General features: G+C 35.5%; 1 long non-coding RNA gene across 1 annotated transcript in view; it reads right to left on the reverse strand.

Moving 5' to 3' along the window:
- Positions 1-8,644: 8,644 nt before the first annotated feature.
- The window catches only part of LOC129058421 (uncharacterized), a 63,715-nt gene continuing 45,853 nt past the window's right edge, over positions 8,645-26,506 (reverse strand). Inside the window, exons 2-3 of the long non-coding RNA XR_008523487.2 lie at positions 24,558-24,674; positions 8,645-9,302 (exon numbers count right to left, since the gene is read on the reverse strand). This is a non-coding gene — a long non-coding RNA (uncharacterized LOC129058421). The remainder of the gene's footprint in view (positions 9,303-24,557; positions 24,675-26,506) is intronic.

Below are 26,506 nucleotides of genomic sequence, written 5' to 3' on the forward strand. Positions count from 1 at the left end.
CTCTAAAAGCATCATCAAAGAAAATACAGACTCTAGGCTTTGAGCATTTAAGAAGCTGTGCCTTACCACTCTGGCCTACTGCTTTATTCTATTTGGGCAGTGGCTTAAACGAAAGGCATTGAGCTGAGACCTGACACATTGAGAGGGTGTGGGACCTGTTGCTAAGAAACAGAAACTGCAAAGAAGAGATCCATATACATAGATCCCAAAGTCACAATTTTTTATTTTATTTAATGCTGAAGAATTCCCATCAAATGAAACTTACAGGCAACTATACATAGAGCTTAAGAAAGTGAGAGGAAGAAAAAAAAAGGAGAGAAGAACAAAGAAGAGGAGGAGAAGAGAAAATAAGGAAGGAAGGAAGAATGGAAGGAAGGAAGGAAGAAAGGAAGTAAGTCAGTCAGGGGGAGAGAGAGGGAGGAAAGATGTATTGAAAAAGAAACCACAGGCTTGGTAAACAATGGTGCCTTATTATTTAACTGCAGAGGCAATCTGCATGGTTATGACAGAATTTTCCTCCAGAGGTAGACCATCCCACAGCTGGTGAAGCCTCATAAATACCCCTGCAGATATGTCACCTTGCAAAATTAAATTTTTTCAAAATTCCATTTGGGTATAACCAGGACACCAAAATTTCTGACCAAATAAATCATACCACTTTCAGGAAAGTGAGTAAATATGTGGATACTCCTCAGTGTCCCAGCCTAGCTTGATAATAATGAAAGCTAACATTAATGGAACATGCACTCATTGTATGCAGGCATTGTATTAAGGGCTCATTGAATCCTCAAAACAACTCATGAGATAGTTCCTATCACTATGTTGGTTTGAAGAAAAGAAAACATGCTTACAAAAGTTAAGGGCATTGCTCACAGTTAGAAAATTTGTAAGGGTAAGAATCCAAACCGAAAGAATTTGACTCCAGGGCTAGCCACCGTAACAGCTCCACTCTAATAATTATGTAATGGTTTTGGACTCTTGACAGCTCTATATTTCTTCATATTTTCTCCTTATTTCAGTGGTTTTTGGTTATGGGAGATTTTGCCCCACAGAAGGTATTTGGCAATGTTTGGAGACATTGTTTATATCACGAGGTTGGTGGAAGGGTACTACTGACATTCAATGGATAGAGGCCAGGGATGTTACAAAACATATGAAAATACACAGGAAAATCCCCAAGAAGAAATAATTAATCAACCCAGAATATCAATAGGGCCACTGTGAGAAGCCCTGCCTTGCCTGGAAAAAAAAAGTTTGGCTCTTCATTGTACATTGTGAGTATTGGGTGGTCAAAAGTACCACTCTATACAGGAGTCAGCTAACCACATCTAAACTTGAATGAGAAGATATCGCATTGCCCAGACATTCTAGATGTAAAATTGGATTCTTTTTTTGCTTGTCACCTATATGGGAAAGGGTAGGAGAGTTTGTGATTACACGTAAAGCAACTGAACATAACACAGGAATCCTTTTGAAATTATACATGTGGAGAGTGGTGTCAGAAAAATGGTGGAATAGGAATACTGTGGCTTCACTGCCCTCAAACCAGCAACTATTTACAGACAAGGGATTTCTTTGTGAATATCTCAGAATTAGGAAGTGAGGCTGAGACACACTGCCTTGAACTGCAGAAATTTGAGAAAAGCCATGTTCAAAGAGTAAAAGAAATGGTTGTCTTTCACCGTGCTATCCCTCCTTCAAGTCAGCACAGTGCCACACAGATGATTCTCCTGGACCTCCAGTTTCTGCAGCGGGAGAAGTAAGATGAAAGTAGACGTTCAGCTTCCCCATGATTCTGGGGCCCCTTACAGGAAGAATTGATACACCATAGTAACAAAATAAAGGATAAAATTATATAATCATCTCAATAAATGCAGCAAAAGCATTTGACAGAATTCCACACCCTTTCATGATAAAAACTCTCAACAGATTAGGTATAGAAGTAATGTGCCTCAACACAATAAAGGCCATCGTTACAAACTCATAACTAATTTCATTTTCAATAGTGAAAAGCTGAACATTTTTCCATCAGAGACAAAGCAATAATGCTCTCTCTCACCAATTCTTTTCACCATACTACTAGAAGTCCTAGCCGGAGAAATTAGGCAAGAGAGAGAAATAAGATGCATCCTAATAAGAAAGTAAGAAGTAAAATTGTCTCTATTTGATGATGACAAGATCTTATATGTAGAAAACTCTAAAATCTTCACCAAAAATAGAAAAGAAATGCTTTTAGAATTGATAAATGGATTAAGTTGCAGGATACGAAAGTGACATGCAAAAATCAATGTTTCTATATACTAATAATGAACTATCCAAAAACAAAATGAATAAAACAATTTCATTTACAACGGCAACAAAAAGATCAAATGCTTAGTTGTAAATTTAATTAAGAAAATAAAAGACCTGTATATTGAAAACTACAAAACATTGATGAAAGAAGTTACACAAAACACAAATAAATGGAAAGATATTCCATGTTCGTGGAGTGGGAGATTTAGTATCATGAAAATATTCATATTACTCAAAATGAACTACAGATTCAATGCAATCCCTATCAAAATTCTAATGTGATTTTTCAGAGAAATACAATAAAGTAATCAAATTGTATGGAACCACAAAAAGTCTGAATAGTCATAAAAATCTTTACTGAAAAGAACAAAGCTGAAGACATCCCTCTTCCTAGTTTCAAAACATATTATAAAATAGCATGGTACTGGCATAAAAACAGACCCACATGACCAATGGAACAGTATAAAAGCCCCAGGAATAAATTCATGCATTTATGGTCAACTGATATCTGACAAAGATGCCAAGATCATGCAATAGGAAAAGAGCAGTCTGTTCAATAAATGCCGTTGGGAAAATTGGATATACATCTGCAAAAGGAAGAAATTGAATTCTTGTCTCATACCATATATAAAAATTACCTTAACATGGATTAAAATTTAAACATGGAACCTGAAAGTATAAAATAAGATATAGGAGAAAAGCTCTAAAACACTGGTCTGGGCAGTGACTTTTTGGAAAGAACTCCAAAAGTACAGGCAACAAAAGCAAAAAGAGACAAATGAGATGGCATTATACTAAAAAGCTTCTACCCAGCAAAGCAAATAACTAACAAAGTGAAGAAACAACACAGAGAATGGGAAAAAATAGTTGCAAGCCATATATTTGATAAGGGATTAATATGCAGAATACATCAGAAACTTAAACAACTCAATGACAAGGAAACAAATAACCCATTTTAAAAAATGGAAAAAGGAACTGAAAAGACGTTGCTCAAAAGAAGACATACAGATGGCCAGCAGGTACATAAAAAATGCTCATCATAACTAATTATTAGGGAAACAAAGTTAAACTTACAATGAGATATTTCTTTAAACCTTTTAGAATGACTTTTATCAAAATAAAAATAAAAGATAAATTTTGTTGAGGGTACAGAGGAAAGTAACTCTTGTGCATTTGTTGGTCAGAATGTAAATTAGTAGCCACTATGAAAAAAGGTATGGAGGGTCCTCATAAAACTAAAAATGGCATAACTATATGATTTAGTAATTCTACTTCTGGATATATATCCAGAGAGATTGAAATCAATGTGTTAAACAGATATCTGCACTTCTATTTTTTATTACAGCATTATTCAGAATAATCAAGATATAGAATTGATCAAAATGTTCATTAGTAGAAGAATGGATAAAAAAGATGTAGTGTATATATACACAATGGAATACTATTCAGCCTTAAAAAGGAGGGATATCTTATCATATGTGACAACATGGATGAACCTGGATGACATTATGCTAAGTGAAATACGCCAGGCACAGAAAGACAAATATGACATGACTTCATTTATATGTAAAATCTTAAAAAGTTGAACTCATAGAAGTAGAGAATACAATACTGGCTACCAGAGGCTAGGTAGGTAGAGAGGAAAAGAATGGGGAGTTGTTGATTAAAGTGTACAAAGTTTTAGGTAGACAAGAGGAATAGGTTTGAAGATCTGTTGTTCAGCAGGGTGACTACAGTTAATAATAATGTATTATATATTTCAAAATAACTAAAAGAGTGTATTTCAAATGTCTCATCTTAAAACTGATGGGTAAGTAAGCTGAAGGATATGTTAGTTTGATTTAATCAATCCACATTGCATACATATATCAAAACATCAAGTTATACCCCACAAATATAAGCCATATGATTTGTCAATCAAAAATAATATAAATAAAAATAAGAATTAATTAGAATTACTGTAGAACAACAACAAAAAATTATACACATGGAAAAATAGATGTAGGTACCTTACATTCACAGAGTGGACTCTTATAGACATTTGACATTTTTGCTACCTATAACCACCTTCCTCCCCTTAGTGACTAGAACTTTGTCTTTCTCATTGAACTGCCAAATATCTTGGCCTACCTTTCTGGCCACAGACACAAATACATAATCCACTCATGACTGATCTTGGCACCTCTTCCTTCTGGCCCAAAGATTTTTCCTGATGATCACATGGCTGTAACCAGTCCAGTAAGAGAATTTCCTCAGTATTTTTCTATGTGGAGATTTTGGTGAAAATTCCTTTTATCTCTTGCTCTTTGGAGAAATGTTTTCATGTAGAAGAATCTAAAAGACTGGAGCCTACACCCACAGAAAGGTACAACTAAAATTGCAAGAAACAATCTTGCCAATACTGAGTCTCCAGTTCCAGTGTCTGAGATCTGCAAAGCAGCCCTCCCTTCCTTTGTAAGTTACATAATTTTTCTTTCAATCAATCTTTTCTTTCCTTGACTTTGATTTCTGTCCTTTATTACTCAAAGTATCTTTATGACCACAACATCTCATGGGTATGGCTTTCCATAGAACACTGAACAATTTTAATGTAAATGTTTTCAAATTTTTCCCAGGTATAAAAGTCCTATAATTCTAGTGGATCTAAAATTCGATAATTATAGTGGTCTTAGCTTTGAGCATCATGAAGCAAAATTAGCAGAGCACTTAAAGGAAACCGGATAATATTTATATATTCTGGATGCTGTCATGCAACATGCCCCACAAATTCAGCTTTCTAGAAACTCTGAAGCTGTAATCACTGGGCTCCTATCATTATAATTGAGCTCGTAGAACAAAGCTCACACGGGTGAACATAACATCATGGCTCTGACCAAATACTACTTCCCAGAGTGGCCTATGCACAGTAAAAGTAAAATTAAATTAAGCAATAAAATAAAAATTTTAAAGTAAAATGCAGCATCTCCTCTAAAACCATACGCTCTTGTGTTGTCATTTAATCTCCTGGGAAACCACCAAACTACAATGAAAGGAAAAGCAGTAGAAACTCTCCTCTGGTCTCGAACACATACATCCAAGTAGTGTATATCCTAGAATTTCTATTTCAAAAACTGTAATTCTGACAGCATTGCAAAAACACCATAGCTCAGTGGTTAATCAAAAGGTAGGATTGGGGAGGAGGTTACACTAACTACAGATGAAAAGATTTATGCATGTCAGAGAACTGTGAGAGTTCATGTTCAGCTAACATCATCCCCCTATTCACGAAGACAGAAGAAAATCAACTCACATGCTATTTAGTGTCAAAGAGCAATCTTCTGCTATTATTCAAAATTTGCTTGAAAATGACCTGAAAATAAGTACCTAGCTATTTCTACATATTCCTTTGCATGTGTGTGCAAGAGAAGGAGACAAAAAAGAACACTTAAAAGCAAATGATTTGCGAATGATTCAGGGAAATACGTGCACTTTAGATGCTGGTATGTGAGAAATGGGAAATAAAAAACTACTATTAGCAAGGTTAAGCTACTTCTATTAGCAAGTGGAAGAAAAAAGGAAAAGAGGAAGGAGAAAAAAGAAATAGAAGAAATTAAATATATTACAATGTTGAAGAAAGAGAAACTTCTTTTTAATCCTCTAGATAGTAATCCCATGCCCTGTTACTTTTGTCATGTGTGACAACAAACTACATATGCTTTTATAAAAATACATATCTCATGTAAAACAAACAATATTAGATTAGAAATAATCCAGCTACCTGAATAGTCTAAGAACAACAATAATTTATCTGCAAGATTTATAGGTTAAAATTATAATTCAACAAAACACATTCAGAAGAAAATATGAAAATAAAGCCACATATGAAGCAACATTGCTATTTCTTCTAAATTTATTCAACAAATTACTTCAAGCAATCACATGTTTTCAACTCATCCTGAAATGCTAATTGCAATATTTTTATGTAACCCTGGTAAGCATCTTTACCAGATATGGCTTTGGAGTTTAATATAATCTGAAGTGTTCAAGGTGTATTATTTTACATAAATAATATATGTTTTGTGAATAATAACAAAACTAAGTGGCCCAGAGAATTTGTTAGAATACAAAGTTAAGCACCTTGTAGCCACAATGTTCTTTTAATTCAAAAATAAAAGGGAAGATTAGAGAGAAAATTATAAATAATATAGCAAAGTTACTGTGTAATGCCTTAAAATTTTGCTGCATCATTCATATAAAATTGAATTTGTATTAAATTATAAAATCTTTCAATTGATCAATAAGTATTGCTAAATAGCTGGGAATATAAAATTCACAGCTACTCAGTTCTTTTCCTTTGAATCAGTCATATTCAAGTAAAGTTCAAACCGACTATGAGATAGGTTTTATTTAATCAAACACTGAATTTAGGCAAGTGTGTTTTTGGCTTATATGTTGTTGTTTTGGGGAAATATTGTGAAGGAATTTAACTAAAACAAAATCTGTAGGCCACCCTAAAGAGAATTTTTATTTGTATTCTCAAATTTGAAAGCTTGAAACATATTATACATACATTGAACGACTTAAAATTCCTTGTATCTTCACACTGCAGCTATTGGATTGGAGTAAACCTGTGGTTCTAAAACTAGTCTTCAAGGTGAAGGATATAAAGATAATTAAAGTGGTTACTAGACAACAGCTGCCCAAAGGATATACTTCACATTCCTTATAATCTCAGTGTCTTTCCATATTATGGACTGAATTGTGTACCACCAAAATGTACATGTTGAAGCCCTAATCACCAATGTGAGTATTTGTACATAGGGCCTTTAAGAAAGTGATTATGGGTAAATGATGTCTTAGGGTGAGGCCCTAATCTGAGAGGACTGGTATCCTTACAAGTAGAGGAAGAGACCTAGTGATTGGTCTTCTTCCATGTGCACACAGAGGGAAGGCCGTATTAGGACACAGCAAGAAGCCATCTGCCTGCAAGCCAGAAAGAGAGGCCTCACCGACACCAATGCCAATGGCACCTTGATCTTGGACTTTTAGCATTCAGAACTGTGAGAAAATAAATTTCTGTAATTTAAGCCACCCAGTCTGTGGCATTGTGTCATGGCAGCCTAACAATATACTCTTTGTCTTCCGTTTCTGGCTTACTTAGTCAACACTAAGCATATCTTGACACTAATTATCCTTATGTATCTATCAGTTTGTTTATTCAACAAATCATTGTCTATTTCTACTGCATGCTAGGAATTGTTTTGATTCCAAAGTTGTTATCCAAAACATTCTGAAATCAGGTGCTCTTTCTCCTACATCATAGATACTAGTCCTAGCCTGCCTTCTTTCCATTGCTTTCCCTTCTGTATAACCACCAAATTTAAGAGTTGATCAATGACCATACTGCAGCCAAAGCAGGTATAAGTGTTACTTTTCCCCACCCCTGGTCCTCGGTTAAGAAGAAGGAAAAGGAAATTACATTTTTGCAAGTACTATACTAGATGTTATATATATTATATTTTATTTAGCAAATATAGAGAGGAGAAACCTTCAGGAATTGTAGTAGTTGAAGATTACTCTATAGGATTAGAATTCAAATACCTGTAATAAAAACGTTTTAAATTTAGAACTTTGGCTTCAAAATATAGATTTATATCATCTGAGTAACAATGGTTTCTACCTCCATATGATCTCCACAAAGACTGTCATGTTTCCTTCTATTCCATCTTGTCTGAGCTGCAAATTGACTTTTCCAATATCTTATATAAAAATTGAGATATTAACAGAACCCAGTAGCCCAACCTATATAAAATGATGTATAACTAAATTTAGTAGTGGCTCAACTAACTACATATAGCATTTAAACACACATCTTCTACAAAATGAAAAAAGAACTTTTTAGTAGCCTTCCTGCATTTTAACTTTCATGACCTGCCATTTTTTCTTCAATCAGTAGATGAAATGTAACATAGTGGTAACCTTGAAATCTATCACACAAGTAAATTTTGGTTTTCTATGTTTAATTTTATAAAAACTTGGGTATACTGAATCCTTTGGGCATATGACCATGATTGTTTTAATATGTAGTAAATATAAATCTTTCATCTGCATGACACAGTAACTTGAATAGGTTATATATGAGACAAATCTTTAGCTTTTAAGACAGTATTTATAGCAAGAAATAGAAATCTCACCAAGTTAACACATTCTCAGTATATATCTATCAACAAGTTTAATGTGGATGCCTAAAATACTCATCTCAGGGTATAAATGCCAAGCAATACTTTAGGTTTTGCCAAATTTCTAGAACTCTTTCAAAATTTCACAACAAGCTCTGAATTCCACTAAGTGATATTTTTCTTCCTCTTAATTTGTTTGGTTTGCAAAGGAAATGACATTTTCCAACATGTTTCAACTTAAATTAGTGTTTTCTGCTATGAAAACATAATTTCACATCTTGGAGAAACTCAACATTACTGACTCTGAATGGCTGTTATGGAAGCAGTAGCTATTTGTGAGGCCTTTTGCAAGGATGTGGTTGGTCCAAAGGGCAAAACTAAAAGAAATCTGAGTGAGCATAATAGAACTCGCATGACATGATCAGTCCTTAAATAATTAACTCTATTTAAACTTGTAATTTTTTTTTAGTTGGTCTACGAAGGAATTGAGCTATTGGAAAGAGTATCATGCATTAATTTTTATAGTTTGCAGGTGTTATTTTTTTGATTTCCCAAGAATATTTTTATATTAAAGAGACAACAGTTTAATTTTTTAAAAGCTTTAAGCATATAGTTGTTTTCAAAAAATGTTTGTTGATTTATCACACTGTGACTTTGTTTTAAATAGTAATTATGTCAGTTAGCTCTGTCTGACATAACAAAATACCACAGACTGGGTGGCTGGCTGAAACCACAGATACTTATTTTTTATAGTTCTGGAAGCTGGAGTCCAAGATCGAAGTCTGGCAGGGTTGGTTTCTTGTGGTGATCTTCAAATGGTGAAGACAGAAGGTGAATTCTCTGGTATCTCTTCTTTTAAAAAATATATATATGTATATATATAAATATACATATATATACATAAATATAAATATATATACATATAAATATATAAATAATAAATATATATATTTGTATAAATGTATGTGGTACAAGCATAATTTTGTTACATGCACAGATGGCACAGTGGGGAAGTCAGGGCTTTAAGAATATCAATCACCCAGATAATGGACATTGTACCTGTTAAATAATTTCTAATCATCCATCCCTCTCCCACTTCCTCATCCTTCTGGGTCTTCATCGTCCATTATCCCACACTCTATATCCACGTGTACACATTATTGAACTACCACACATAAGTGAGAAGATGAAGTGTTTTTTTTCTTTTTTATCTATGTCTGAGTTGTTTCACTTAAGATCATGGCCTCCAGTTCCATCCATATTGCTGCAAAAAACATAATTTTATTCCTTTTAATGACTAAATAGTATTCTCTTCTTATAAGGATGTTAATTCTGTTGGATCAGGGCACACCCTTATGAACTCATTTAACATTAGTTACCTTCATAATTGTCTTCAAATACAGTCATATTGAGAGTTGAGCTTTCAGTATATGAATTTGGGTATATGCAAACATTCACTCCATAACAACAATGTTCCACCCAGCAGAGCCAAAGAGTCTCTGCCTTAGTGGGTTTAATATGACTTGCTGATAGCCGGGAAGTTATCTCATAGACAATGGTCTAACCAGAAAGCTCTTGTACTTTCCTGGTAAGTCAAAAGAAGCACACACTACTTGCTAATAGTTAAGATTATAGGAACTTTTCTGCTCTGCTTTGCAGTGATAGTAAAACCATGCAGCATGGCCTCAAGAAAAATCCTTGTGTAGAAAAACCTATAAATAAATGATGCATGTTGAACATTTCAGTATATTAATTTTTTTCAGGCTATTTATGTTCCAGACTGGATTATCTCAGATATAGGTTCACAAAAATTATCTACAAAAGAAGCAAATCAAATAACGAATATTTTCTGAGGCTCTATTATGTGAAACCATTACCAGCCATTTAAAGAGGGCTCTTCCACAAGATCTATATGGCTATTTCCAATAGTTCGTAGCATCAATAAACACCATACATCCAAAGCGTTGTGTAATGACCCTATTGTTGCACATGAGGCTTTCCCACAGAGCCCTTTATTGCTAATATAAAATGAAAGGGATGTTGCTGCAAGTAAAGAAATGGATCAAGCAGCAATATACACTACATACAAAAGAAATATAACTTCTCTTTCTAAAAATTCGCTTAAAACTTTAATAATTCATATTCTCTGCTTCTTTTTGCCAAAGTGAAAAGGAGCAAAAGCTAAGAAGCAATGATTTTTATTACATGATATTACCCACAGCTAGCTCCATGAGAAAAAAACATGGTTGTACTTTACCTGGGCTCAGGAGAAGTTTCTCTGGAGTACAAAAATAACACCTGTTTCTTCAGTCCCAGTTCTGCTATTAGCTAACAATATGACCTTGGGTTAGTCACTTGGCAGTTCCCTCTCTGATGAACGTTGAGGAAGAAAAATGTCACCCACTTCTTTCAGATGTAGAATGCTACAATACGGTTTTCTAAATGTGTTTTTAGCCCACATAAGGTGCAAAGACATTAGCTTATAGAATTTACTACCCTACAATATGGCCAAAAACATTGCAACAATTAGTCAAAACTTTTAATATATGCTTGTAACTGTTGACTTGTTTCTCTTAAGAGAGAAAATAGAAAGAGTGTACAATAAGAGATGAAATTATTTTTCTCTCTGGCTTTATGTGAATAAGATCGAAGTTATTCAGTATGCCAGGTTCTCAATGTGCTGACTATCTCAAGAGATTGCCTGGACATTTTAATTGCCTTGGGTACACAAAGCCTGCTCAGCATGTGTTGTCAGAAAGTGCTACCCAAATGTTTTGGAGGCCCCAGGGTTTTCCTATACAAGCACAGTAGAAGTGCAAGCTCTAAGATTGAGTTTATGTCAAAGATCCTATTTTCTCTCCTGTATATACCCAGCTCTAAGAATAAGCCTTTTGTAAATGTTTATTTGTCCCTTTTCGAAAAACCTAAAAACTGGAAAGTTGGTAATGTATTAAAATTGTATTCCATGAAACAAAATGTTTTTCCCCTAAGCCCCCAGATTTCTCACAAGACACATTTTTCAAACTTATGATTCTTAATGTTTGCTTTTCACTTTCTGAATGTTTCTTCTGGTAAGATGTGGCATTTTGTCCTTGAGAAGTGAGTGCAAGTTACTATATTTTCCTTCTTGGCCATCTCATGAGACAGGCAGTGAAATGCCAAGAATAATGTAAACTGTACAGGAAAATACCATGACGTACTACACCTAGAAATATCTCAGCTTAATAGGTGTTGTGCCATTAACGGTGAATTTTACAGAGGTAAGGAGATGTAAATCTGTCATGTAGACAAAGATTTACAATAATATCCACTTCAGTAGATGATTTTCATCACTGTTAGGACCATCAGGCAACTTGCGTGTTTTCTTGAGTCTCGTAAGTTATGAAGGCCTCCTCCTGTTAATCCAAGGTTGGGCTCTTGACCTTCCTGGGGGTTGATGCTGAAGATGTAGTTTGCAACTCTTCCCTTCCATTACCACTGATGTGATTTCAGTCAGTGAGGTGGAGTTTTAGCTAAGTAGCATTTATTGAAAACAATATTTGGAACAATTTAATTTAATAATAATTTTCTACAAATAATGCATTTTTATGGTTGTAGTGTTATATATTTACAAGCAGTTCTAGACAGAGCCTTCATTTTCAAAAGATACACACAGTACATTACTGTGAGAAATAATTTAAATTGTATTTTTATACCTTTATTTCATAGCTGTGAGGGAAAATTGAATGACAATTTTGTTAGCTATTAATGTGAAGTCACTGAGAGGCAAACCATCTTTACAAGGAGCTATTCATAGACTTGGGAAATACCACTGTATTAGGAAAATAACAACTCAAAACAGGTATTCTCTTTTTATTTGTAATAAAGCAAAAAAAATTCACAGAAAAGGTACATATAGCCTTTTGTTTTAGCTCTTTTGGTTATATATTGTTAACTGAACATGCTAGATAAGCAAGAAAATAATTTTTACTATCATACTCCATTCCTTTCTATGTATTTGGATACTAGAAAATGTATGAGAAAAATAATTTGAGATATGATTACAACTTATATAATATGTATTAAATATGTATGCTAAAATAGTTTTAAGTGGGACTTCCAGCCCATTGTCTACATTGGAGTCCTAACTTTGTGGCTTTACAAAGGCTATTCATTAGACAATTTTCTTCTAAAATTTAAGGTAAAACTACAGGATGTATTTGACATGCATGTGTGTATTCTAGATTATATATGAGGCAGGAATGAAATGGCAAACTGACAGTTACCGTCAGAGCTGCCAGACCTAGGATTAGGTGCTGTCCGGAGGACTTAAGCCTTACCAGTATCAGAGTTCTGAAGATTACTAGTTAACTGATATTCTTCCAAGGGTAAAAACATTACTCACTTTCTTCCTAGCAAAAATCCATAGACAGAATCATAGAGTAAACCGAAATAAGCCAAAAAAGTGATTTTGCAGAGATAAATATCCCTGGATTATTTTCATTTTCTCTTCATTAAAGCTACAATACCAACCATGTTTGTAATTCATAGTTTTCTAGTAAATAAGGAAGGCAAGCAAACTGCAGTAGTGTGCTAAATAACACCCACGAATCCCAAAAGAGTATCATTTATGAAGACCAAAGGAGGCTTGATGGAGCTTTGAGCAAGGAGACAGTTACAGAAGGCTGCAAACAGAAAGACAACCTTCCTCTTCAGCCCAGACACAGAGACATGGAGGCGGAAAGTGTCAGCCCTCTATACCAGTCACTACTCAAGTGCTTTATTTTTGCTTTTAAAATTTATTATTTACAAGATGTAACATTATGTCCGTAAAACATACTCGTCTGTGCAAGATTCTAGATAAATACTCTCAGTAGTGGAAAGTTGGTTGAAATGTTCCAAACACTAATACACACAGTACCATATACTAAACCAATTAAGATATTCAAAAGGCCACCACTAGATGACTGCAAATGTCAGCATAAAGGTCACAGTTTTTTCAAAGATTTTTGCAATGTATATTAAAATATTTAATCTCATTTAATTTTAATTGCTGAGTTTTATTAAACCTTATAATTCTTTCACAAATAATAAATTACACATTATTACTGAAGAAGATATAGTATTAAAAGGGATAATTAGCATCTCAAACTTCAGTTTTCACTATCCAATCCAACCCATGAAGGAAAACATGTTGTTCACATTTACCTGTAGGTTTTAATTCCAGATTTTGGAATTTGGCACTGAGCATTTTGGTCCCAGTATCTGTCACATGTAAATTTGTTTCAGGACTTTTATGATGAACAGCAAAGAGCAGGTACAGGATGACAACATTTGCTTATTACAGTAACCATTCTGATAATTTAGATTTATAATAAAAGTTAACTTAGTCAGGAAACAACAGGTGCTAGAGAGGATGTGGAGAAATAGGAACACTTTTACACTGTTGGTGGGACTGTAAACTAGTTCAACCATTGTGGAAGTCAGTGTGGCGATTCCTCAGGGATCTAGAACTAGAAATACCATTTGACCCAGCCATCCCATTACTGGGTATACACCCAAAGGATTATAAATCATGCTGCTATAAAGACACATGCACACATATGTTTATAGCAGCACTATTCACAACAGCAAAGACTTGGAACCAACCTAAATGTCCAACAACGATAGACTGGATTAAGAAAATGTGGCACATATACACCATGGAGTACTATGCAGCCATAAAAAATGATGTGTTCACGTCCTTTGTAGGGACATGGATGAAACTGGAAACCATCATTCTCAGCAAACTATTGCAAGGACAAAAAACCAAACACCATGTTCTCACTCATAGGTGGGAACTGAACAATGAGAACACATGGACACAGGAAGGGGAACATCACACGCCAGGGACCGTTGTGAGGTGTGGGGGGGGGACAGATAGCATTAGGAGATATACCTGATGCTAAATGACGAGTTAATGGGTGCAGCATACCAGCATGGCACATGTATACATATGTAACAAACCTGCACGTTGTGCACATGTACCCTAAAACTTAAAGTATAATAATAATAAAATTAAAAACAGAATAAATGGTAAGAATAAAAAGAAAAAAAAAGTTAACTTATTCTGCTTTTACTCTGTGTATACAGTTTCTATTTTAACCACTAATTATTTAAATTACTATACATTCAATGATGAGAAAAAAATAAATGTTTATGGCATACATATGTATTAAATTTATTTCACACTTAAATAGAAATAAAAGTACAAGGAGACACAGATATGTTCTAAATGTATAGTCCAACAAGAAGCACCAAGAGAAAAAGATGTGATGTTTGAATTACTAGAAAATGCAGTTTGCTATGTGGTCTTTTAGAAATATAATAATATATTTGCTTTTTAGACTTTTTGAAAAATTATGCTGTCAGGAAACCTATTTCACTCAGTCTAACCAAATAAATTGCCAATTCACTTAACCATAAAACTCCATCCCTTTTAAAAATCTATCATCAAGACATTTTGTGTTTTTTTTAAAACTTCCTCAGGTGTCTCCTCTCTGATCACCCTTCTAATAAAAGTGATCTGTGTTTCATAGCACTCCGTACTTGCCCTAATTATTAAACTCTATTGTTACTACTCATGTAATTACTTAGACCGGGGACCAGCAAACTACAACCATCAGGCCAATCCAATCCACTGCCAGTTTGTGTAAATAAAGTTTTATTGGAACAGAATCATGTTTATTTATTTACATATTGTCTATCACTGCTTCCACACTACAATGGCAGAGTTAAGTAGTTGCAACAGAGAACTCATGGCCAGCAAAGCCTGAAATATTTACTCTCTAGCCCTTCAAGAAAAACTTTGCTGACTCCTGACAATAGCTATAGAAAGTTTTTTGACTGTCCATACCTACTAGTAAAATATATTTTGTTCTTCCAACTTTTATTTTAGGTTAAGAGGGTACTTGTGCAGATTTGTTACATGGGTAAATTATGTGTCACTGAGGTTTGGTGTGCAATTTCATCATCCAGGTATTAAGCATAGTCCCAACAGGTGGTTTTTTAATCATCACCTTCCTCCCACCCACCATCCTCAAGTAAGCCCTGGTTTCTACTCTTCCCCTCTTTGTGTTCACGTGTACTCAATAGTTTGCTCCCATTTATAAGCAAGAACACACAGTATTTGGTTTTGTGTTCCTGCATTAATTCACTTAGGATAACGGCCTCCAGTTGCATCCATCTTGCTGTAAAGCACGTGATTTCATTCTTTTTTGTGGCTACATAGTATTCCGTGGTGTATAGGTACCAAATATTCTTTATCCAGTCCACCATTGGTTAGCATCTGGATTGATCCCATGTCTTTGCTATTGTAAACAAAAGTACTACAATGAACATAAGTGCACATGTATCCTTCTAGTGGAATGATTCATATTTCTTTTGGTATGTACCCAAAAATGAGATTGCTGGATTGCATGGTAGCTCTGTTTAAAGTTATTTGAGTAATCTCCAGACTGCTTTCTACACTGGCTGAACTAATTTACATTCCCATAAGCAGTGTATAAGTGTTCCCTTTTCTCCACAGCCTTGCCAGGCACCTGTTGTTTTCTCACTTTTTAATAATGGACATTCTGACTGATCTGAGATGGTATATCATTGTGGTTTTGATTTGCATTTCTCTAATTATTAGTGATGTTGGGCATTTTTAATATGCTTGTTGGCTGCATGTACCTCTTCTTTTGAGAAGTGTCTGTTCATATCCTTTGCCCATTTTCCAATGGGGTTGTTTGATTTTTGCTTGTTATTTAAATTCTTTATAGATTCTGCATATTAGACCTTTAGTGGATGCGTAGTTTTCAAATATTTTCTCCCATTCTATAGGCTGTCTGTTTTCTCCACTGCTAGTTTCTTTTGCCGCACAGAAGCTCTTTTGTCTAATCAGGGTCCACTCGTCAATTTTTGTTTTCATTGCAATTGCTTTTGGAGTCTTCATGAAATCTTTGCCAAAGCCTATGCCCAGAATGGTATTTCCTAGGTTTTCCTATAGGATTTTTATAGTTCTAGGTTTTACATTCAAGTCTTTAATCTGTCTTAAGTTGATTTTTGTATGCGGTGAAAGGAAGGGGTCTAGTTTCAATCTTCTGCATATGGCTAGCCAGTTATCCCAGCACCATTTGTCGAATAGAAAGCCTTGTTATTGTCAACTTTGTTGAAGAACAGATGGTTGTAGGTGTGTAGCTTAATTTCTGGGTTCTCTAACCCATTCCATTGGTCTATGTATCTACTTTTGTACCAGTACCAGGCTGGTTTTGTTACTGTAGCCTTTTAGTATAGTTTGAAGTCAGGTAATGTGACGGTTCTGGCTTTGTTCTTTTTGCTAAGGATTGCTTTGGCTATTCGGGCTCTTTTTTGGTTCCATATGAATTTTAGAATACCTTTTTCTAATCCTATGAAAAATGACATTAGTATTTTGACAGGAATAACATTGATTCTGTAAATTTCTTTGGGCAGTATGACCATTTTAACAATCTTAATTCTTCCTGTCTATGAGCATGAAATGTTTTTCCATTTGTTTTGTCTCTGATTTCTTTCAGTGTGTTTTCTAATCCTCGTTGTAGAGATCTTTCACCTCCCTGTTTAGCTGTATTCCTAGGTATGTTACTCTTTTTCTCTTTTTGTGGCCGTTATGAATGGGATTGCATTCTTGATTTGGCTCTCAGCTTGAATATTCTTTTTTTTTTTTGAGACAGAGTTTCACTTTTTGCCCAGGCTGGAGTGAAGTGGCATGATCTCGGCTCACTGCAACTTCTGCCCTCCAAGTTCAAGCAATTCTCCTGCCTCAGCCTTCCAAGTAGCTGGGATTATAGGTGCCCACCACTACGCCAGGCTAACTTTTGTATTCTTAGTAGAGACGGGGTTTTACCGTCTTGGCTATGCTGGTCTCGAACTCCTGACCTCAGGTGATCCACCTGCCTCAGCCTCCCAAAGTGCTAGGATTACAGGCATGAGCCACCGCTCCAGGCCTGGATGTTCTTAGTGTATAGAAATGCTACTAATTTTTGTACATCGATTTTGTATCCTGAAACTTTTTGGAAGTTGTTAATCAGTTCTAGAAGCCTTTGGGCAGAGACTGTGGGGTTTTCTAGGTATGGAATTATACCATCTGTGAAAAAAGATAATTTCACTTTTTCTTTCCTGTTTAAATGCCTTTTATTTCTTTCTCTTGCCTGATTCCTCTGACTGGGACTTCCAGTACTATGTTGAACAGGAGTAGTGAAAGTGGGCATCCTTGTCTTGTTTTGGTTCTCAAGAAGAATGTTTCCAAAACTTGCTCATTCGTTGTGATGTTGGCTGTGGATTTGTTATAGATGACTTATTATTTTGAGGTTCTTTTGATTCCTAGTTTTTTGAGGATTTTTAGCTGAAGGAATCTTGAATTTTGTCAAAAGCCTCTACTGCATCGATTGAAATGATCATGTGGCTTGTGTTTTTAGCTCCAAATCACACTTATTGATTTTGTATGTTGCACAAACCTTGCATCACAGGAATAAAGCCTACTTGATCGTGGTCCATTAGCTTTTTGATGTGCTGCTGGATTTGATTTTCTAGTATTTTGTTGAGTATTGTTTTGTCTATATTTATCAGAGATACTGGCATGATGTTTTTTGTTGTTGTTGTTGCGTCTCTGCCAAGTTTTGGTGTTAGAATAATGCTGGTCTTAAAGGATGAGTTGGAGAGGAGTTTTTTTGAAATGCATTCCATAGGATTGGTAGTAACTTTTATTTATATGTCTCCTAGAATTTGGCTGTAAATCCATATGGCTCAGCGCTTTTACTGGTTGGTAGATATTTTTATTACTGCTTCAATTTCAGAACTCATTACTAGCATGTTTGGAAATTTAATTTCTTTCTGGTTCAATCTTGGGAGGTTGCATGTTTCTAGGAATTTATCTATTTCTTGTAGGTTTTCTAGCTTGTGTGCATAGAAGAGTTTGTAATAGTTTCAGTGAGTTTCTTGTATTTTTGTAGGGTTGGTATAATTTTTTTTGTAATTTTTCATTGTGTTTATTCGAATATTTTCTCTTTTTTTCTTTTTCTTTTCTTTTTTTGAGACAGAGTTTCACTCTTGTCACCCATGCTGGAGTGCAATAGCATGATCTTGGCTCACTGCAACCTCTGCCTCTTGGGCTCAAGCAATTCTTCTGCCTCAGCCTCCCAAGTAGCTGGGAGCGCATACCACCACATTCAGCTAACTTTTGTACTTTTTGTAGAGACAGGGTTTCACCATGTTGCTCAGTCTGGTCTAGAACTCCTGAGCTCAAGTGATCCACCCACCTCGCCTCCCAAAGTGCTGGGGTTACAGGTGTGAGCCACTGCATCCAACTTATTTTTTTCTTTATTAGTCTACCAATCTTATTTATTCTTTCAAAAAACAAATTTCTGATATTGTTAATATTTTGTATGGTTTTTTGTGTCTCAATTTTCATCAATTCACCTCTGATTTTGGTTTTGTTTTGTCTTATGCTAGCTTTGGGGTTAGTTTGTCCTTATTTTTTTAGTTCCTTTAGGTGTGATGTTAAATTGTTAATTAGAGATCTTGCTTTTTGATGTGAGCTTTTAGCATTATAAACTTTCCTCTTGACACTGCTTTAGCTCTGTCCCAGAGACTCTGGCATGTTATATCTCTGTTTTCATTCATTTCAAAGAATGTCTTGATTTTTGCCTTAATTTCATTATTTACCCAGAAGTCATTAAAGAGCAAGTTATTTAATTTCCACGTAATTGTATGGTCTTTAGAAATCTTCTTGGTATTGATTTCTATTTCCATTGCACTGTAGTCCAAGAGTGTGGTTGGTATGATTTGAGTTTTTTTTTAATTTGTTGTGAATTGCTTTATTGCTAAGCATGATCTTAGAGTATATGCATGTGCAGATGAGGAAAATATATATTTTGTCGTTGGGTGGAGTGTTCTGTAGATGTCTGTTAGGTCCACTTGGTCAAGTGTTGAGTTTAGATTCTGAATATCTTAGTGAGTTTTCTGCCTTAATGATCTCTCTAATACTCTCCATGTGATGTTGAAGTCTACTGTGTGTGGTTATTTATTATTAGTGGTAGTAATAGTGTGTGGGTGGCTAAGTTTCTTCATAGGTCTCTAAGAACTTGTTTTATGAATTTAGGTGCTTCAGTGTTGAGTGCATATGTATTAACATAGGTAAGTCTTCTTTTTGGATTCAACCCTTTATTATTGTGTAAGGGCCTTCTTTGTCCTTTTTAATTATTGTTGGTTTAGTTTGTTTTGTCTGAAATTAGAATAGCAACCCTGGCTCCTTTTTCTCTGTTTGCTTAATAGACCTTTTTTATTCCTTAAATTTGAGCCTATGGGTCTCCTGAAGACAGCCTACAGGTGGATCTTGCTTCTTTATCCAACTTGCCACTCTGTGGCTTTTAATTGGGGCATTATCTGATTTACATTCAAAGTTAATATTGATATATGAGGATTTTATCATGACATTGTGTTGTTGGCTGGTTGCAATGAAGACATGATTGTGTAGTTTCTTTATTATGTTAGTGGGCTATGTACTTAAGTGTGTTTTTGTGGTGTCAAGTAATGGTTTTTTGTTTTCATGTTTAGCACTCCCTTAAGGACCTCTTGTAAGGCAGGGCTGCTGATAATAATTTGCATTATCATTTTCTTATCTGAAAAAGATCTTTATTTCTCCTTTGCTTATGAAACTTAATTTGGCTGAAAATGGAATTCTTGGTTAGAATTTCTTTTCTTTAAGGATGCTGAACATAGGTCCCCAATAACTTCTGGTCTGTAAGGTTTCTGCTGAAAAGTCCACTGTTAGTCTGATGGGGCTCCTTTTGTACATGACCTGCCCCTTCTTTCAAGCTGTCTTTAATATTTTTCCTTTCATGTTGACCTGGAAGAATCTGATGACTGTGTGTCTTGGATATTTCATCTTTTATATTATCTTAATGGGGTTCTCTGAATTTCCTGAACTTTCATGTCAACCTCTCTAGCAAGTTTAGTGAAATTTTCATAGACAGTATACTCAAATACGTTTTTCAAGTTGCTTACTCTCTCTCTCTCTTTCTGGGACACAAATGCATTATAGGTTTAGTCTCTTTACATAATACCATATTTCTTGGAGGTTTCCATCCTTTTTTAATTCTTTTTTATTTTTGTCTGAGTTGATTAAATGAGCCAGTCTTCAAGTCCTGAGATTCTTTCCTCAGCTTGACCTATTCTGCTTTTGATGCTTCTGATTGTATTATGAAATTATTATTATTATTTTAGCAAGTTAGGATTTTCATTTCTTTTTATTATTATTATACTTGAAGTTCTAGGGTACATGTGCAGAACGTGCAGGTTTGTTACATAGGTATACACATGCCATGGTTGCTTGCTGCACCCATCAACTCATCATATACATTAGGTATTTTTCCTAATGCTATCCCTCCCCTAGGCCCCACCCCCCAGCAGGACCCAGTGTGTGATGCTCCCCGCTCTGTGTCCATGTGTTCTCATGGATCAACATTGATCAACTCCCACTTATGAGTGAGAACATGAGGTGTTTGGTTTTCTGTTCCTGTGTTAGTTTTTTGAGAATGATGGTTTCCAGCTTCATGCACGTCCTTGCAAAGGACATGAACTCATCCATCTTTATGGCTGCATAGTATTCCATGGTATATATGTGCCACGTCTTCTTTATCCAGTCTATCATTGATGGACATTTGAGTTGGTTCCAAGTCTTTGCTACTGTGAACAGTGCCACAATAAACATACATGTGCATGTGTCTGTATAGTAGAATGATTTATAATTCTTTGGGTACATGCCCAGTAATGGGATTGCTGGGTCAAATGGTATTTCTGGCTCTAGATCCTTGTGGAATCACGACACTGTCTTCCACTATGGTTGAACTAATTTACACTCCCACCAACAGTGTAAAAGTGTTCCTATTTCTACATAGCCTTTCCAACATCTGCTGTTTACTGACTTTTTAATGATTGCCATTCTAACTGGTGTGAGATGTTATCTCATTGTGGTTTGGATTTGCATTGCTCTAATGATCAGTGATAATAAACATTTTGTCATATGTTTGTTGGCTGCATAAATGGCTTATTTTGAGAAGTGTCTGTTCATATCCTTTGCCTACTTTTTGATGGGGTTATTTGGCTTTTTCTTGTAAATTTGTTTAAGTTCTTTGTAGATTCTGGATATTAGCCCTTTGTCAGATGGATAGATTGCAAAAATTTTCTCCCATTCTGTAGGTTGCCTGTTCACTCTGATGGTAGTATCTTTTGCTGTGCAGAAGCTCTTTAGTTTAATCAGACCCCATTTGTCAATTTTGGGTTTTGTTGCTATTGCTTTTGGTGTTTTAGTTATGAAGTCTTTGCCCATGCCTATGTCCTGAGTGCTTTGCCTAGGTTTCATCTAGAGTTTTATGATTTTAGGTCTTATGTTTAAGTCTTTAATCCATCTTCAGTTAATTTTTGTGTAAGGTGTAAGGAAGGGATTCAGTTTCAGCTTTCTCCATATGGCTAGCCAGTTTTCCCAACACCATTTATTAAATAGGGAATCCTTTCCCCATTGCTTGTTTCTGTCAGGTTTGTCAAAGATCAGATGGTTGTAGATGTGTGGTGTTATTTCTGAGGCCTCTGTTCTGTTCCATTGGTCTGCATATCTGTTTTGGTACCAGTACCATGCTGTTTTGGTTACTGTAGCCTTGTAGTATAGATTGAAATCAAGTAGCGTAATGTCTTCAGCTTTGTTCTTTTTGCTTAGGATTGTCTTGGCAATGCAGGCTCTTTTTAAGTTCCATATGAAATTTAAAGTATTTTTTTTCCAATTCTGTGAAGAAAGTCAATGGTTGCTTGATGGGGATAGCATTGAATCTACAAATTACTTTGGGCAGTATGACCATTTTCATGATATTGATTCTTCCTATCCATGAGCATGGAATGTTTTTCCATTTGTTTGTGTTGTCTCTTATGTCCTTGAGCAGTGGTTTGTAGTTTTCCTTGAAGAGGTCCTTCACATCCCTCGTAAATTGTATTCCTAGATATTTTATTCTCTTATTAGCAATTGTGAATGGGAGTTCACTCATGATTTGGCTCTCTGTTTGTTTGTTATTGGTATATAGGAATGCTTGTGATTTTTGCACATTGATTTTGTATCCAGAGACTTAGCTGAAGTTGCCTATCAGCTTAAGGAGATTTTGGGCAGAAATGATGGGGTTTTCTAAATATACAATCATGTCATCTGCAAACAGAGACAATTTAACTTCCTCTTTTCCTAACTGAATACCCTTTATTTCTTTCTCTTACCTGATTGCCCTGGCAAGAACTTCCAACACTATGTTGAATAGGACTGGTAAGAGAGGACATGCTTGTCTTGTGCCAGTTTTCAAAGGGAATGCTTCCAGTTTTTGCCCATTCAGTATGATATTGGCTATGGGTTTGTCCTAAATAGCTCTTACTATTTTTAGATATGTTCCATCAGTGCCTAACTTATTGAGACTGTTTAGCATGAAAGGCTGTTGAATTTTGTCAAAGGACTTTTCCACATCTATTGAGATAATCATGTGGTTTTTTTCATTGGTTCTATTTATGTGATGGATTACATTTATTGATTTGTATATGTTGAACCAGCCTTGCATCCCAGGGATGAAGCTGACTTGATCATGGTGGATTATGAAATTCTTGCAGTGAGTTTTTCAGTTTTAGATGATCAGTTTGGCACTTTCTTAAAATGATTATTTTTGTCTTTCAGTTCTTGTATAATTTTACTGGATTTCTTAGATTCCTTGGATTGGGTTGCAACTTTCTGCTGAATCTTGATTATCTTTGTTGCCATCCAGATTCTGAATCCTATTTCTGTCATTTCAGCCATTTCAGTCTGGTTAAGAACAATTCTTGGGGAGCTATTGCAGTCATTTGGAGGTAAGAAGACACTCTAGCTTTTAGAGTTGAAGAGTTACTGTGCTAGTTCTTTCTTGTCTATGTGAACTGATGTTCCTTTGGTGTTTCAAATTGCTGTCCTTTGGATAGGGCTTTTTAATTTTATATTATTTGGTGCTCTTGAGGATTTTACTATGTTATAAGGTTGAGTTTAGTTGATTGGCTTTATTTCTGAATAATTTCAGATCTCAACTCTGAAGGCTCAGCTCAATACTCCTGTGCTGATGAGCTGAGTACTCTAACTCTGGGGACTAGGACTAGGCTCACAGTTTTTTTGTTTGTTTGTTTTTGGATTGTTTTTTGTTTTTTTGTTTCTGTTTTTGTTTTGCCCCATAAGGTTAAGCATCTGCCATGCTGGAGGGGACAAGATGTTCCCAGTCTGCTGGCAACAATACTCTGATGGGGGCTGCTGGCAAACACACTTCAGTGGGTGGCAGAAGAGCAGTTGGGGTCCCCATGCACACATGTGAAGCAGCAGTGGGACAGTGGTGGAGTTAGTGTGTGCATGTGTCAGCAAAGCAGCCGGAGGAGGCTGTGGGCAAGCATGCATCAATAAAGCAGTGGGGGGAAGCTGTGAGTGAGCACATGCCACAAAGCAGTTGGGGAAGGGCTGTGGGCAGGTGCATGAGGGAGGTAGCCTGCAAAAGCTCTCTGATAGGCAGGGTCTGCCAGCAAAAAGGCTATGGCAGTGGTTGCTGGCAAGTGACTCAGCTGAGCAGCCAAGGCCATGCTGCAAGTTCTTGTGGCTCGGCAGACTCTGGGATAAGCCAGAAGACAGGGGGTTACTCAGATCAGATTGGCCTGTCCCACATGAAAAACACCTCTGTTTTGTCCAGTTCTGGCAGCCAAAAAAAAGGCTAAAGCCAACAAGAGAAGTATAATGAGTCTTGGGGCTTGGGCACTTATGGCTATGATCTACTGCAGCCTTTCACTGTGCCAAACCTTCTGGGCTCCATGCAGGTTGGAGTTCTGTCTCTGCCAACTCTCTGTGCATTTCTCCCTGCCAACTCAAATGTCTGTGGGGGTCATGGGGTCTCCTGCAGCTAGGATTCCAGAGGTCCATGATGAGAATGGGCTACTCCACACCTCTTTCACTCATTCCTTCCCCAGAAACCGGCCAGGAGTGAGTCCTGATGCTCAGCAACCTTTTCAATGTGGGGTCTGTGTCCCCTCTCTACTCACTCTCAATGCCTTCTTTCCGAAGATCTGTTTGTAGTGCACCAGTCTTCTTGATGGTCTGGTCCTTCCGTGGGAGAAGCTCTTCCTTTCCATGTCTAGTCAGTCATCTTGTCTCCAAATCTGTATCATCGAGACATTTTGAAATGTTCATCTAATTAATGGCACTTAAAATATTTATATTGACAGGGACCTCAAGAAAATGTTTAACAGAGAAAATGCTTATAGATTATTCAAACATATAATACACAGTCCTAAATATTTTATTGGACTTATTTTGAATCCATTGAAATACTTCTCTTTTGACTTAAGATGCTTATATAAAACCATACTTCACCTATACATAATCCCAAGTACCCAGTGTTAAAAAGAAACAATTCACAGAGACATCAATAGAGGAAAAATGGATAAAGGAACCACATTGCATAAACTTTTCCTTGATCACTATTCTTTCAAACCATCAATTTATCTAGAGCAGGAAATACCACATAATTAGCAAGGCAACCAAAGCATATTTTGCTTATTGCCAGTAATGCCACTTCCAGTTATTAGTGGAAAACATCTAATCACTATTTATATTTCTCCCATCCCAACATATCCACAAAATCCCATTTATACCTTAAGGAACTAATATAGTCTTCTATGAAACAATACTCATAAATTACAATTCTTGTACTGAATTTTAATTTTTAAATTTATTTTAACCAAAATAGCTCACTTGAACTTTAAATTGTCTAATAATTAAGTTTTCAAAACATGACTCTAAACAGTTCAGATATTATCTTCAGAAAACCTATACATCTTCTGTGATTTTATGCAATTGTATATATATGACATATGAATATTTTTTGTAAGAGGGTTTATCATTTTAATAGTATTGGAGTTTAAGAAGACCTAACAAATTACACTAGTATTCCATGTGTGCGTATGTTCAGCAGCAACAGAGAGATACACAAGAGAGTCAGGTAAATTGACACTCCCAAATTATTACCGATATCTTCTGCTGGTGTGTACACTCACTGGGAAAAATGGTAGACAGAATCATCAACATTACTTAGGATGTTATTGCTTTTTCTCTTGCTTGCTGTTCTTGTTTGCTGTTCTCTTTCTCTCTTATAAGCACATGCAATCGAATTTGAAAAAAATTAAAAATTAAATGTGAACATAAAAAAAAAAAAAAAAAAAAAAAAGTTGTCTGGAGAATGAGAAAGTTAGCAGTCACATGAGAATCAGAAGTCTAGGCTTTGAGACTGTGCAAAATGGTGCTGTGGAACTTGATTTCACTTATTGAAGGAGCAGATGGAAAAAATTCATCTAACAGTAAAGAGAAGAGGTAAGTAACACACTTTCCAGGGCTCTAGATGGAAAAGATTTATGATGATGATGAGAACAGTAAAAATACTAACGAAAAATCTCCTCTCGGTGTTTGCCATTACAAACCTACTCTCTCTAGGGTTTACCAATGCCACAGTTGGTAAAAACTCAAAGTGACAAAAATAAAATAGTCTCAGATTCTTTACACACCCTGGTGCCCAGCAGAAGAAAATGCAAATTCTCATTGAAAATATATTAATATAATGCAATTAATATAATACCTTCAATCTAGACCCCAAATTAAGACCCCATATTAAGTAGAGCTCACATCAAAACTTACCAAGTACATAAGAGGCTACCATGTATAAAAGTCAGAAGAAACCATGAAAAACAGCTTTAGATTCCTCCAGTGACATCAGAAATTTTAAATATAAGATACAGAATGTAAAATAACCACCTATGGAATCTTTAAAGAATATTAATCTCCTCTGATTCTTCCACTCCTTTATGCCCCTCTTTTACCTAATAAAATTCATCACAGTATCTATAATGAGGTTCAGAGGCTGGCAAACTACAGCCCCATAAACCAAATCTGACTATGCCCATTTATCTACATATTGTCTATGACTTCATTACAATGA

This window comes from Pongo abelii, chromosome 2, assembly GCF_028885655.2.
Source record: "Pongo abelii isolate AG06213 chromosome 2, NHGRI_mPonAbe1-v2.0_pri, whole genome shotgun sequence".
Classification (NCBI taxonomy): Eukaryota; Metazoa; Chordata; class Mammalia; order Primates; family Hominidae; genus Pongo; species Pongo abelii.